Source organism: Ambystoma mexicanum, chromosome 7p (genome assembly GCF_040938575.1).
Source record: "Ambystoma mexicanum isolate Mex_15411 chromosome 7p, UKY_AmexF1_1, whole genome shotgun sequence".
NCBI lineage: Eukaryota > Metazoa > Chordata > Amphibia > Caudata > Ambystomatidae > Ambystoma > Ambystoma mexicanum.
The window spans coordinates 706,477,637-706,493,460 of record NC_090939.1 but is presented as its reverse complement, the minus strand read 5'-3'; the positions used below and the strand labels follow the sequence as shown (position 1 = coordinate 706,493,460).

The window sequence follows — 15,824 nt, the reverse complement described above, 5'->3', positions numbered from 1 at the left end:
TCCCTTTATATGAGCTTGTGGGAAATCCAAATAGAACAATCTGCACTCTAGCAGTTCTTGCCTGAGTGACAAAGCTATGCCATCTTCTGCATCATGGAAATTCAAGTTCAAATCACCCAGGATGATTAGCTGGGTTTTAATTTTGGATTGAGAGAAAATTAGATTGGTGAAGTTATTTCTGAACAAGGAGAGGTATTTGGGTGGTCAGTAGAGAATAAATACATTTAAGGACACACACGGGTGTGCCTGAATATAGCCACTTGTAATATTTCCATAGTACGAGCTCCTAATTCTATGCATGTTTTAACTGTAAGAGCATCCCGATAAATCAGTGCAATCCCTCCTCCGCTGCCCTCAGTCCTATTCTGAAAGACAATAGAGTAGCCCTTCGGCAAGACGGCTGCAAATCTCCAAGCCAGGTCTCTGTAGTGGCTAAGAGGTCCTAATTAGACTCCTCAAGCAGGTGGTACATTTTGGTCAGGTGCTGGAATTGAGTGTGCATTTATTAGCGCCCATTTAAGGTGCCTGATGTTGGCGTTTGCTAGGGTGGGGGAAGGTTTATACTTTTGTAATATAACGTTGGGATACCTGCCATTTCTTTTGGTTGTGTAATAAATATTAGCCCACAGTGTCCATGTTCCACTTTGGTCTGGAATGGAGGGGACTAAGAGAACTGCGGTTATGACGGGGACTCTAATGGGGGCAGTGGGGAGACCTGTTTGGTTTGTTGCTTAAACATATGAGTTCTACTATGAGCCTCTAAGTTGACAGTTCTTGATTGTTATGCATTTTTGGTTTATGAATCAGGTTAGGGCATGATGTCCTCTGTATTGAGGTTGGTGTGTGAAATAGACAGTGCTGTGCTTGTCTGGTCCAACCCATTAAAGTTGTGAGGGCAGGCATCGGATCGGTTCAGGTTTAGATATTTAGACAGAATTACCGAGATGCAGTATTTTGCAAAATTCTTACAGTTATCAGTCACAAAAGACCCCCAAGCACTATTATCTTTCTTTTTGTACGGTCTAAATCTCTTTAAGTATTGGGCAGGAGTCTTCCCAAACACTTTTTTCGCAAACTTGTATTTGTCATTTTTACAATATAGCATCTTATTACATCCAACAAATGGTCACCGAGATTCAGTATCACCATATTTTTCCACAGTAAAGTGCCCTCGACAGAGGTGTAATGTTTATCTCCAATCCCACAGTTGATCTCCCCAATTGCCACCACTCCCCCAGCCTCTTATGTCCTACCTACCCCATTGATTTTTGGTGTGAGAGGAGCTTGTGTACACACACATTCCTCTCATGCCCAGTCTGTCAGCTGAATCTCAGTGATCTACGGTGGGTGTAAGTCAGGCCTGGCCACAAGCTTGTCTCAGACCTCATGCCACAGCGTGTACTGTGTCTCTTCATCCTCCTGCGTGAAGCATTGTGAAGCTATGTCCATTTCAGCCCGCATCAGCTTGTGCATCTGTCTCCACCAGTCACCCATCCGGGGATACGTGGCCCTAGCAACTGCCCTAATAGCCAGCATAAATCCCAGGGACGCCACTCTGAGAGCCGCCATAGCCCTAGTATGCAGTGTTGCACCATGCACGGAGTTCTGTCATACACCATGCTAGACATTTCCCTGTGCACGTCTTCCCAAAACCCGTTAACCCTGCTACATTGCCACCACATGTAAAGAAATGTCCAAGTGCCCATCTGGCACCTCCAGCTTGTCGGGCTCACACCAGACTACATTTTATTCACCTTCACCTGTGTGATATATGCCCTTGTCGCTATCTTATATTGTATCCATTGGAAGTAGGCCTTGCTGGAGACCTGCTTAGCATGCAGGAAAGCCCTGTTCCATTTGCCGTCCCTCCGCTCTCCCCCTTTCCACAATAATCTTGTAATAATCCAGTGAAGGCCCTGGAAGCAGGATGCCAGTATGACCATAGGCATCACCTGAACACGTATAGTAACTTAGGTGGGAAGATCATTTTCGCAAGTGCAGGGTGCCCCAGCAATGAGATTGGAATCTCATCCAGAAATCTGCTAACATTTGGAGGGTGTTCATTACTCGATCCACATGCTGCCATTAAACCCAATGCCAGTCTGCACTTACACTGACAACCAGGTACCGAAATCCTCTCTCTGGGAAATACATCCCATACTGTTCCAAGTCCCTACCTACCTCCATCAGTAACATGTAAATCACAGACTTGGCGTAGTTCACTACCAGCCCAGATAGTTTCTCAAACTGACCTACCGTTGCCATGACTTGGCTCAGGTTAATCGCTGGGTCTTTAACATATAACAGCACATCATCTGCATATAGCGATAAACAATGCTTATCCCTCCTCACCATCTGCAATCTTACAGAGTCATGCCTTTTATGTACCACCCGTGTCAGCAGCTTGATGACTTGCGCAAAAAGCGGAGGGGACAGAGGGCACCCCTGACGAGTGCTACGCTGTACCTGCCAAGGTTCCGATATTACCCCATTAATCTGCACTCTTGAGGTGGAGCAGCCATATATTAGCAGCACCCATTCTATGAATAAGTCCCATCTTACTCAGCACCATCCATTGGAACTCCCAAGTGACCGAGTCAAAGGCCTTATAGGAATCTAAGCTCACCACTGCCACCTTTTCCGCCCTGCTCCTATTTTTATGCAGAATTAAAAACAGCCTCCTAAGATTGTGCTGAGTGGATCTTCCAGCTATGAACCCAGTTTGATCTGGGGGTACCAACCCCTGTATGACTGCATCAGGCACCTCGCTAAAAATGTACACAAGATCTTGACATCCACATTTATCATTGATGGGGAACAGTATGTGGCACAATCTCTGCTGTCCCTGCCTTTTTTAGGCAAAAGTATCATCGGAGTCTCCAGCATTGGTCGGGGAAGCCCACCTTACATCTTAGCATCCCGGTAGACCTCCAAACGTTTAGGGATTAACAAATCAGCACGCACCTTGTATACCTCAACTATTATGCAGTCCGGTGCTGGCATCTTACCATTACGCAATCCCTTAACTGCCCGTTCCACCTTGTGAGTATCTATGCCACTTCCCCCCTTAGCTGTGACCTTTGTTCCCCGGTAATCTGACTGAGACCAGCCTCCTCTAACCATCGAACTGCAAAATGAGCATTGAACCCATTCCTTTTGGCATACAGAGAGGAGTTAAACTACTGGAATACCAATCATATAGCTTCCCTGTTAGTGACCAGCTTCCCTCGCATGTCTCCCTTCTTTCCAAGGTAGCCATGCCAATAACTTGCCCTCTTTATCCCCCTCCTCATACTGCCAAGCTACGTATTCACTGTATGTGCACGAGTCTAAGCACTACCATGCTGCGTAGAGGTCACACCGGGCTTCCGCCAGAGATTCGCCCAGCATTTGACCCCTTGCTAATTCCTGCTCCAACGTGGCTACTCATATTTCCAAACCTTTCACTTCTTGTGTCAGGACCCTGCGCGCGCCTTCTCTTGCTGAGATGAGAACCCCACTAATAAATACCTTCAGCGCCTCCCACTCCATGAATCTGTACACAATGGACCCACAGTTGTCCTCAAGGAACTGCCGATTCTGATCCCCCGGTGCCCTGCGAAAGGCACTGTCCAGGAGCATCTGATTATCAAATCTCCATTTAGGTATCAGTGGCCTATTAATTTTCCTAGCCAGTCCTATTATCAGTGGTGTGTGATCCGACAGTGTTCTGTCCAGAAACTCTGCCAAAGCTACCAGATGAAAGCTCTCCTCTCCCATCAGTGCATAATCAATATATGGGTATGATCTGTGCACCACAGAGAAGTAAGAATAGCTGCGGGATTCCCTGGCTTGTGTCCCATAAGCTAATTTCCGCGTCAATTTGAGCCACTTTTTTAGTTAATGTACTTACTGGCTGGACCGCTGTGCTCTCAACTACCTGTGTGCAGTCCAAAATGCAGTTGAAATCAATCCCCCAACCAGATGATCCAGGACATCCTATAGCCCACTATTTAGTCCTGCATCTGCTGAAATAACTCTGACTGAGCTAGGTTAGGAGCATATGTGCCCAAAAGCAATACAGTGCGCCCCATTATTTCCCCCACAATCGCCACATAGCGTCCCTCACCATCAATTATGTTGTGAGCAACCTGTAATCTTGGTGCGTCTTACCCACATCAATACCCTTCTGGAGTAAAGTCTTCCCAAACATTAAGAGTAGCGCCTGCTTCAATTTATAAAAGTATTTTCTGTCAGCTTTTGACATATCTATAATGGCACTGCATCCAGAACGGGTTAGTCTGCTCAGCTACCAAACAATCTTATCGGGCTCACCTACTTTTTGTACCACACAAGCATATTCAAAAGCTGTTAGCCAATCAATTATATCATTTTTCTCATCGTATATACTGATCAGATCCTTTGGAAATCTTGGATGAGATGAGGATCCAGTACCGCTCCCAGAACCTCTGAAGTAGCCTTGAGACCTTTGTAGTCTGGCCAACTAACTGGTAATGCCAGTCTTTCAGTTTCTCTATCCTATCAAAATCCAGTTTAGCCATGTTAAAGTCCAACTCCTTTTTCCTGAGCCCAAGTTTCTCTCTCAAACTCAATCAAGACCTCAGCTTCTGAGGACGACATTGAAAATGGAGAAGACTACTCTACTTCTTCTGCATTTTCAATATTGGCAGTAACCAAGTGCCCATTGCTACTGCTGGGACTTGCCTCAGCCTCTACTGCATCACTACTTAATGGCAAATGAATAATCCTAGACTCCTGGTGATCTAGTAATTTCTGTAGCAGATGAGCCTTTAAACTGGAGGATGGTAATCCTCTATCTAAACACAACTTTTTAAAAATGTTCGACTTTAAGAGTAGCAAGAGTAGACATGGTAAACGTTTCCATATTTAAAAGAGTAGGCAACTGTTATATCAGCTACTAACTTCAAATCACAGAGTTATGTGTAAATAGAATGATAGTACTACACCAGTGAACAAAGCTGGGGTACCCAAGACCTTATCCTCACTGCTGAGAACTAATTTGTTAAGTTCTAGAATCTGGCCTGGTGGACAGTCTTTTGGAGGCCACCCTAGTTATAGTGAACAGGGGACCTATGAGACACGAATTAATAAAAATACTGTATTTCTTCTAGGCCCCAAACACACTAAAAATGAAACAAGCGGGTGATAAAATTGCACAAGACTCAACCATATGTGCAGTCACCATAGGTTCTTAAAATGCATTCAATGACTTAAATGAAGAAAAGAGGCAAGTAAAGTGATTCAGTAAGATGTAACCAACTCACAAGAAATGTTCCCAAGCTTCATATGCCTGATCCCTATGAAGAGTGGGGCCTTGTGCCCAAATGCAACAATGCTTCTCCCCAGAATGTATCTGATGCAGGTAAAGTACTTGTGTTGGTGATTGTTCAAGAGAAGAGATGCAACAAAGTTACTGGTAGGTAAAAATGTGCTCTTATCTTGTAGGTTTTACTGCTCAGATGCAATCACCAAAAAGCAGAGGAATGTAATGATACAAAGACACTCGTTCCTAATGTTACACCTATGGGAACAGGCAAGACAAATGCTTTGCTTTTACTTACCCCCCTGATTTCGATTTCCTCAGATATCCTAGAGGGGTTGCTGCAGGTTGGGTTACCCACCATTGGTTCCGGTGAGAGGTGCCCATGAGCTGCGGGTGCTAGGATTCTTGCGGTCGGATTCAGGAGCAGAGTGCAACCCTTGGCGATGGAGAAATGCAGAAAGTACTGATGCAGAGCTTTTCGGGACACTTCACAGGACGGGGGAATGAGAGTTCCAGTAGCAGCCACTGCACACAGATGACAGCAGCGTCCTTCCAGAGCAGGATCCCTTGAAGCTGGGAGGATTAAATTCGCCAGGAGGGCAACTTACACCACAAACAGGCGACCACTGAAGTTCTAGCTGCAAACGCAGAACGGTGACTGTTCTAGCAAGGTAGCCCACTGAAGAGCTGGTCAGTCCACTGGTTGGTTCAGGGACACTTCTGAAGGCTTAGGGCGGCTGGATCCTCGAGAACACTTTGAGACTAGTTGGTCCTACCAGTCAATGGGTGAAGCACCGCACAGAGCCTTCGCAGGTCAGGTAGTCCAGCAGAGCTTCACCGGGCCAGATGCAGCAAAGTATGCTAAGTCTCTTCAGTCGGCTGTTCTTCTATGACGGATTCTGGCCTCCAGTTCCAAGAAATGGCTGCAGGAGTCCTCCTCTTATTCAAAATCCAGCCGGGAAGCATGTCCAAGCCCACCAATGGTGAAGATCTGCACCACCCAAACAGCCAGAAGTTTTCAAATTAGGGACAAATATTGGTTTCACTCATGCCCCACACCTAGACTCACTGGCATCCTGGATGTGGTGTGGGACCAGACAGTCCCACCCACTTCCTGAGCCACACACACACACAAACAAACAGATGCATCACAAGCCCACAAGAACTGCTTTCCTGGGCAAGTGCATAACCTTATATGGGATTTCCTGACTTGGCAAGGAAGGAAGAAGGCCAAAGAACAAGTGAAGCTCAAGTGGCATGGCCATTTTAGGGCACTAGCCACCTTTAGTAGCCATACGTGTTAAAAGTGAATGTGCAAACTAGAAATAACACAACAAAAGTAAAAATATAATTGCTGCTACCAGCCTGTCTTTCGGCACATATAAAAATAACCAAAAATCACAAGTGTAAAAGACTAGGGTGATACAAAAGGATTCACTTCCCTGTAAAAAGTCACGACAGGCTCAAAAGCAAAACGTTTGGGGGTCCATAGAACTATGGAGGGGAAAGGTGCCCCAAGAGAAATCTTTCCTAACAGTTGTAATTTGAAGGGTCTTGATATTAATGTATTAAAAGACCATATCAATAATCTTTCACTCTTCTCGCATGAAACCCTGCAAACTGATGATCTCTCTGGACTGAGTGGTGTTAGAGCAAGATACGATTATCAAGGTCTAAGGTTCACAGGCAATTGCAAGAAGGTAGAGCAATCCGAGAAATCCAATATGCCGTTTGAATGTACAAGCTCAGCAATTGCTAGACTTTCACACTCAAATGGCAACCGCGCCCTTGCACTGTCCTTGGAGATTTACAAAGTGCTAACTAGGGCAGCCGCAACGTATGATGTTGAGTTATGGGGTTACCATAATACATTGGGCCTCATTATAGGTTTGCCGGTTTCCCACATGTAATTTCTGTGGGATACCAGCAAATTGACCTACCGTTTCATCACCTGATATCCTGCCATTTCCAGGGTATTACAGGTGGCGGAAAGGACGGCAAATCCCCATTCCGTGGAGTCCAATAGGACTCCATGGAGGGGATTGCCGGTATTACCGACCGGTGCTGATAATAATGGCAGTTTTTTGCTGGTGTGGGTCTGATTTACCTCCACCTCTTGGCTGGAGGTAAATCAGGGACCCCCCACCAGACAACTTGTAGTTTTGCGTAGCGGTAAAAATGCTGGTCACAGAAGTACCAGCACTTTTCCTGCACTACAAAACTTCTAATGAGGTCAATTACATTGGAAAGAAACCCAACTCATGAAAAGAGTCTAGAAGCTACTAAAAAAGCACTCTAAACACTCCCCTTCACCTCTAAACAAATCTTAGTATCATAGATCAGATTGAGATCAAGCCTGTTATTTGCTGTTTACGTCTATGGTGATCTCCCACTCATGCCAACTATAGAGTGGCTAGTCATGATTTACTGGTATAAGAGGGTGGTTCATCTTTTCCTTGGTGCATGCATATAAAACATCCCTAAAATTGTTACACTTGTGGCAGAACCCTGACAGCATTAACCTAAGAGCAAAAGCCAAGAAGGCAGCCCATACAATCCATGCATTAGATTGATTGAAAGCTTCATGTGAATGCACTGCTCTAGAGGGAATATGGCTACAAGGAGTACTTACATATAATGAGCAAGCAAATGCTGGCTGAACAAGATCTAAGGTTCTGTTTTAGTACAATCCTTATGGCACATTTTATACATTCTTGAGTGTACTAAATCCTAATATTTGCCCCAGCTGTGACAGAAGGGGGAAAACAGTATCGCATTTACTCTTCTTCTATCCTGGATATGTGGCACCCGGCAAACTATAAGTACGGTATCTGACGCAATGTCCTGTTGTACATCAACCAATGATAAAACTATGGTTTATGCAGTGTCAAAATATATCTACAGGGCATGTTGATGGAGGTAGAAGAGATTTGGTTTGGCAAATGTGGACACTCTCTAACAACATTTGTATAACTTCTTGATTGATACTGCTCTGTATTTTATCATGATGATTTGTTTTACCAACCTTTTACTGATGTATCGTATACTATGTAAGTATCATTAATTATTGTATTAATGTATTATATACTTCTTCAGCTATTATACGCAATATTGAATACGGCTATTGTTGATTGATTGATTGCAATGCTTTCTGGATCAGGAGCAGAATTGATTGAGGATCTGATCCCTGGATTCAATGCTCTGACGAGTGCAATTGGATCCTCCATGTCCGAAGACAAGCATGCAGGATTGCTATGAGACAAGCTGTCATGAGACCAAGGGGGTGCTGAAACCACCAAGCTGAGATTTTCTCCCGATTGAGGAAGTGAGCCAACGTCTCTTATGGTCTTGACCGGTTCCTGTGTTTGGAGATGCACCCCTTCACGCTATCCCAGTGAAATCCAAAGAAAAGAATGGTCTAGGTTGGCTGGAAATGAGTCTTCTCCTGGTTACCCAAGAGATCTAATTTGAACAGCAGGTCTATGAGAACACTCAAGGCCGACCTCACCTGCTCTGCTGAAACAGGGCATTATCAGCCAGTTGTCCAGATATTCATAAACTGAGATGTGCCGCCAACTTTGTGAAGACTCTGGGGGCTGCCTTCAGACTGAAGGGTAACACTAAGGGCCTCATTACATGGAAGGCGGTAATGGTTAACGGCCACCGTTAATGGTAACGGTGACCGTTAACCATTACCGCCTTACTACGAGGTCCCTTAGCGGGTTGGTGCTTTAACGCCTGCTTTTTGCAGGCGTTAAAAACCAACCCGCTAAGGGACCTCGGAGCTAATTACGGCACCGCAAAATTGCGGTGCCGTAATTAGCGCCTTCCCCATTCCCATAGAGCCCTATGGGGCAGAAATGGGAATGGGGAAGGGCAATGGCGGAAGGGGGATTTACCGCCCCACCAACCTTGGAATGGGGCGGTAAATCCCCTTTCCGCCAAGGCGGTGCCGGTATGTTACCGGCATGAGCCATGGCGCTAATAGCGCCATGGCTCACCGCCTTCCGTGTAATGAGGCCCTAAGTTTTGGAAGTGCACATCGCCCAATGGTGCTGAGTAGCCTGCAACGACGCCACACTAAGACATTTTCATGTCCACTGAGCATAACCATTCAAGTCAGACAGCAGACCGAATGTGAGCAGATGTCATCACCTTGAATTTTTCTCTGGGTAAAAAGAGATGGGGGGTGGGAGGGGTGGATAGCCTGAAGACCACAGAATCAATCCATGGATCCCTGTATAAGATGTCAAACCTGCTATAAAATCTGATATTCTGCCTTCTAATGTAGATGGGTGGACTTGAAAGTTTTATCATTTCTTTTTTTTTCCTGTGGGAGGGCGCATGCTAGTTGGATAATAAAACCATTTGTTAGCTGTGCACTGCTTTTCTCTGCAGATGCTGGGCAATCTCTCTAGCTGTCTCTCACTATTTGATCAAACCTCGCAAACCGCCACAGGTTCTGGATTGAAAGTCCTGCCTCGAAGAATAGCTAGACTGCAATTATTTCTGAGGATGTATTTTTAAGGCCGCAAGTGACTTGGATGTGATGTTAGAAGTGTTCTTTGTGAGTTCCTCAGTGGTATAGGTATGGAAGAGCTCTGCCCCCTCAAAGGATAATTCAACGATCTTGTCCTGTATGTCCTCCGTGAATTTTGGAAAACTCATTGAAGCCAGCCTTGGCATATCTGCACGCCTACACATTCCATGTGCCGCTGTATCAATGTGATAAGCAGATGCCTCCATGGGATCTTGGGCTAGGGGCTTAGCATTTGTCAAACTGGCATGAAACACAGCTTGCTTTTCTGCCAGTAAAACATTTTTGAACTCCTTCCAGAGAACTTGATTGGCTGTGGTTAGCAATGCATCTGCATTATCCTGTTGAAGATGCAGGGCTGTGTTTGCATAGACCTTTCTACTGAGTCCAGGTCATTACATTACAGAAGCATGGGTGAGCATACATCCCAGACAGCATACAAATGTTAGTTACTATGGATTGGATTTACACAGTATAACTGAGCCGCAGACTCTGTCATATCCTTATCACTTTTTTAAATTCCTTGTCACTGACTCCTCGTCTGGTAATCCCTTCTGTTTCACAAATGTTCCTTACACAGTTTCTCCATCCTTAACTATCTGCTGTCCTCTTAATGTCCTTATTGCACCTGTTCTGTCGACCTTCTACCTGTGTGGCCATTCTCTACTTCTCTCACCTTAGCAATATATTTTTCCTTCTCGTCCCCTCAAATTCAGTCTCTTATTTCTCCTTAAAGACTCCCCATACCCCTTCATCCTCCTCCTTTTCTTCTTTCCCCTTTATCGAGGCCTGCCTCCAATTTCTCTAGAGAGTCAACAGCCCAAATGGGCGCAGTGCTAAACCTTTAATTCTGTCTCTTGGCTCCATATCGTTCTTGCTGTGTCTTCTCTTTCTCTCCCTCAAGCGGCTTCTGCTCTCTTCTCTCCCTAACAAGTATTTCTCTTTTCAGTCCCTTTACTTCCCTCTCATTCCGATCAATCTTTTATTCTCTATGACCCCCTTTAAGTTCTCTCCCCATTCTCTGTCTCTTGATTTCCTCGTCTCTCACATAGTCTTTCCCTCTCAATCGGTACTCTTTCCTTTCACATTCTGGCACTCAGACTCACTCTCCCCTTCCTATTCTGACTCACCACATCTCCCTCCTATTCTGTCTCTCTCAATTCCCCTTTCTCTCTGACCCACTCCTTCCCCCTCCTATTCTGCACCCCAGGCTTTAAGTGGGCCAGAGCTAGCCGAGATGGAGCATCTGGTTAGGACAAAGGAGAGGCATTGATGCCTCCTTTTTCCCTAATCACAAACTCTGATACCTGCAGGCAGCCTTTTAACCACTCAAATACTTGGCTAAATGTGCTGCTTGCTGGGCATCGGATCCTCTCATTAAGAATCTTACTGAGATGAGCAAACAGCTGCGGCCACCCCATTTGACTCAAGGAACCACATGGTTAAAGCTGCGGTGGACGCCCGCAGGCAGCCTTTTAACCACATGGCTTCTTGAACGGAAGGGATGTCTGATGGGATTAGCTAGTCTTTTAAACAAATGAAAGGAGCGCTGTGGCCCACTAATATCATACCTTTGGTGCGCCTGCCTCTCCTTTTGTTCTTAATCACAGGTTCTGACTCCTCCCAGCCCCTTGACAGGCAGACTGCCAGCTGGGCTTGGAGGCCATGATTTGGAACAAAAAGGAGGGCTGGTTGCACCAAAGGTATAATACCAGTGTGTCCGAGCTCTCCTGCTTGGCTCCCAGGAAACGCTCCCTTCCTGTGAGCCAAGCATTTGCCAGGCCCCCATACGCCATAGACTAGGGGGAGGGGAGCTCTAGTTGGGGGGGCCTGATCCAAGTATGGGTGGGACACCCCACCCATCCCTACTTAGGCCACGCCCCCAAATAGAGCCCCTCTCAATTCTGAGTCCCACTTAAAGCACTATGCCTCACATTTTTCAACTCATATTCTGCCCCCTTCAATTCTGTCTCACTCCCATTCCTATTCTGTCTAACGTCTGCCTCCTATTATGTCTTCCTCCTCTTCTGTCTGGTATTCTGTCCCTCACATTCGGTCTCTACCTCCTTTTCTGTTTTACTTCAGTTCAACCTCCCGTCCCCTTCCATTCTTTTTTCCACTTGCTCTCAATCAGCATTCTATCTCCCCTGTCCTGTCCCGTTCCGTGTGTGTGTGTCTCTCTCTCTCCTGCAAAAAGAAAGTAAACACAGCGTTTTTACTTCTCGAAAGGCACAGCTAACTGAACAGCATCAAACTGAAAGGCAGCGCTTACTGTGACACAATCGATCAGTGTTTATCTGCTAAAGCTGCAGCAAGCTATGCCTTTCCATTTTACCTTCTCGTCGGGTGCTCCTTGAGCATCTGACTGAAAAGCAAAACGGAAAGGCAGTGCTTGCTGCAACATCGTAGATAAATACTGATAGGCTGTTAATTGTTCTTCAAGGTGTGGCATACAGTTTAAAGAACAATACACTAGCGTATGACCAACATTTTCCGTTGAATGATTGACTGACAAAACCTTAACAAGAGCTGGCAATGTAGGAATTGACAGCCTGGGTTGTGGTGAACGGAAGGGGATCTGCAGAGGCTGGAATTTAACTTCAGCGCCTCTTACCCAAAATGTAATAATTGTTGCCTTATACATCTGGTGGCAGGGTAAACGCTAAGAATAAGTTAGAACTGGTTATGGTACTATGACCGATAGGGCGCACAAATAGGAAAGCCGCACCAATCTGATATCATACAGGTGCCAACTCTGTGAGCCTACACCAGCTATGTGAGGGCAGTGTGTATTCATGGCAGCCTCGCTGTTTGCACTGCTCCCAAGGAGACAATTGCTGGAACGTGGCCTTCCTCTGATCTCCCGGGAGGAAGGGTAACACATCCCATCAGGTATAGGAGATCTCCTGGGAATCCTGATTTCAAAGGGGCACTCACATAAAGGCGGGCCTCACACATGATGCATTTTGAAGTGCAGGCTTGGGAAGGGGTGGGGTGAGGGTAGCTAGAGAGAATGAAATGGACCGGAGAAAGGTTTCCACCACCTTGCTTTTCTGTAGGGCCATCTTTCCCGCCTTTCCCCTGTGGAACAGGACATTCTGGGTACGATGCAAGAAGGCCAGGGTCTCTTGTTACAGCCACAGGGATTGTATCCCCTTAAAGCGGGCTTCCTTCTGTCCAATCCCATGGCCTTTTACCTGTATAAAAACGAGGTCTCCTACTCCTTCATGGAATATTTCCAGAACACCAAGACAACATCTCTGGAACCCTGTTGCAAGTGAAGTCCATTCCAAAGTCCAAAGGAGATAGGTGTATCCAAAGGCAGAGGAAATCTCTGTCCTCCAACTATCCCCAGAGAACATTCAGGGTTACTGCTATTTGGACCAAGGCTGGGCATTCTGCTAGCTGCACTTGAACCAGTGTCCTGAAGGAACTCCTACCGGTGCCAGCGTTATTCCTTCGACTGGGAAGAGCAAAGTAAGAAGAAGTGCCCATACTCAGTGCCCCTGAAATGGTACTCCCAGCAAGCGGAAGTAAAAAGAGCAGCTGGAATACTGTTTGCATAGCTTTGAATCACATGTTATGCTGTTCGAGCCGATGGAACCTCTGGTGCTGCTTTTGGCACACCATGACACTGAATTACTTACCTGCCTCTTTGAACCAGTTCACGCTGCATCCCACCAGTAGCGCGCATTGAAGCCTTGGATCTTCAACTTGAACTGAAATCTGCATGGGGTGAGAAAAGAACAAACAAGGTGAGTGTATCTACTGTTATGTCCTGGCCTGCGGTCATGCAGACCAAGGCTGGGCACACCCAGCCGACACACGGGCTGCGGTCACGCAGCATAATCAGGGGCAGGGATCACCCTGCTTATGTCGGAATCACCCGGCATGGCCTCAAGGCTAAGGGCACCCAGCAGACAGCTCCGGACAGGGGGCACCCGGTCAGCCCGTGAGCACACGGGCTCCTCCATGGCCTGGGGGAACCCAGGCCTGCAAGGCCAGATGATGCTGGTGTTGCCCAGCAGTGGCACAGGCTTCCAATGGTAGAGTTACCCAGCAGGGGCTCTACATACATGGCAGACAGCCATGAGTGACAGTGTTACCCGGCAGGGGCACTGTCATGGTGGAGGGCCCTTCAGGGCAGGCCCTCTGCCAGCTACTCAGTACCAGCATGGTGCTGGCAAGAACAACACGGCACTCCTAAGTCTGTTACTTCGAAGACTCCCGAGTGGGAGCTCGCTCATTCTTTTCATTGAACACAATCACGTGGTTACTGCCACGAGCCCCTGGGAGATACAAAGCTTCCCAGGAGGGGTGACACATAACACTCCTCCTTTTTCATAGGGAACAAACAGATGACAGACTTCACTGGATATCTAAACACATCGCAAACCTTAAAACTTGTATGTGTTTCGTAATCGCTCCTACTATTACATCTACATTGTGACAGTTACACATGAGATCACAAACAGCATATACCCATATTGGGGTTGGTGGCACGTTGGAGGTTTTATCACATTATAACAGGACCCTTTATTAACCTGGGTGAGTGAGGTCTAAGGCCACTGAACGGCATCAATCAGAGCTACTGGCACCACATAAAGCACTCCACACGTACGGATGTTCACATCTTTACATTGCCCATTGACTGGGCCATTTTAAGCAAGTCCAGGTTTGCAGGCTCCCAGCCTTCATGGGGATGTCTATGGTGTCCATCTTACGCACTCGTGGAGTTGCGGGAGATCAGTTCATGCTTTTCACCAATACCAGTTCAGGACAGTCACACCACAGTTCAACGGCCGGCAAAGCCACACCTGGGGAGGCCCAGGGGCCACATCGGCCATGTCCACATACCTTTGGGGCCACCAGTGGTAGGGTACTGGTGACGGGACGACAGTCCACTCATTACACTTCCCACCTGGTGCGGCTGGCAGGAAGATACTGGTGGCAGGGTGTCTGGGCGGCAGGCCTAGGAGGGCGCAAAAGCACTCATGTGAGCTGCAGCCCTCCCTTTCCCATTCTTGATTTTTTTTTGCCACAAGTCACTGCCAATAGGCCCAGTATCACCAGGAGGCCATGTAACTTGCTATGCTCATTGTGCCGTCATCAAGCTCTTCACTTCTCTTACCGCCGGCGGGCCCCATATTCCCATTCTGGAGGCCCGGAAAACTTGGAGCAGCACCGGAGCACCTTGGTTTGCCCGGGAAGTGCAACAGGGATTTTTCCTCTCCTTTAACTGCACCAACACGGATGGGCGCATTTCAGCACCAGGTGGCCCAAGTATTTACTTTCTCACTGCCGCCCGCCCGCCCGGCCCGGGAACATGCAGGGGTTCCGGCAGAGTGTGTGGCCACGTCCAGGCTTGCGCTGCTTCTGACAGGGTGGGGACTTACCCTGGAGTGCGTCTGACCACGAGCGCTTTCAGTGCGGCCACCGTGTCACGCCGCCCACCCACTCCTCCTTCTACACTCCGCGTAGGGTGACCAGATTTTCAAAACAAAAAACCGGGACGGCCAACAACATAAAAGAGGGACTACCCCATCGCAGCCCACCAATTACCGCCCCTCTCCCAACACGCCCCCACAACCACCCCCCAACCATATTTCCAGCACTTCTCCTTTCTATAAACTGTATATAATCTTATTTGTGCAGTTTTGTCTGTGAATCGTAGCATGTTAATTGAAAACGAGCGTTAGCTCTAATTGATATCACATGGCTTGCTGTCTTGCTGTACAGTTATTTCCAAGCCAGTCTCTGTGGCACAGTCAGTAAGAGTTCTGACTGGTATCTGAGAGGTTGGGGGTTCGAGCCAAACCTCCAAGAAAAATTACGGTTTTAATTACCGTAGCCCTCCAAACATGCAAACCCCGGACGCGGTTTCAAAAATGAAAAAACTTTCGGGACCCCGGTACGGAGGGTGATTTCCCTGGACTGTCCCGGGAAAACCCGGACGTCTGGTCACCCTACCGGTCCTAAGGGCCACTGCCAACGTGCAGCAGA

The 15,824-nt window shown here is 47.0% G+C and overlaps 1 long non-coding RNA gene across 1 annotated transcript in view; it reads right to left on the bottom strand.

Moving 5' to 3' along the window:
• Positions 1-15,312, bottom strand: part of LOC138526271 (uncharacterized) — a 140,133-nt gene extending 124,821 nt beyond the window's left edge. Inside the window, exons 1-2 of the long non-coding RNA XR_011283538.1 lie at positions 15,218-15,312; positions 13,469-13,547 (exon numbers count right to left, since the gene is read on the bottom strand). This is a non-coding gene — a long non-coding RNA (uncharacterized lncRNA). The remainder of the gene's footprint in view (positions 1-13,468; positions 13,548-15,217) is intronic.
• Positions 15,313-15,824: the final 512 nt, after the last annotated feature.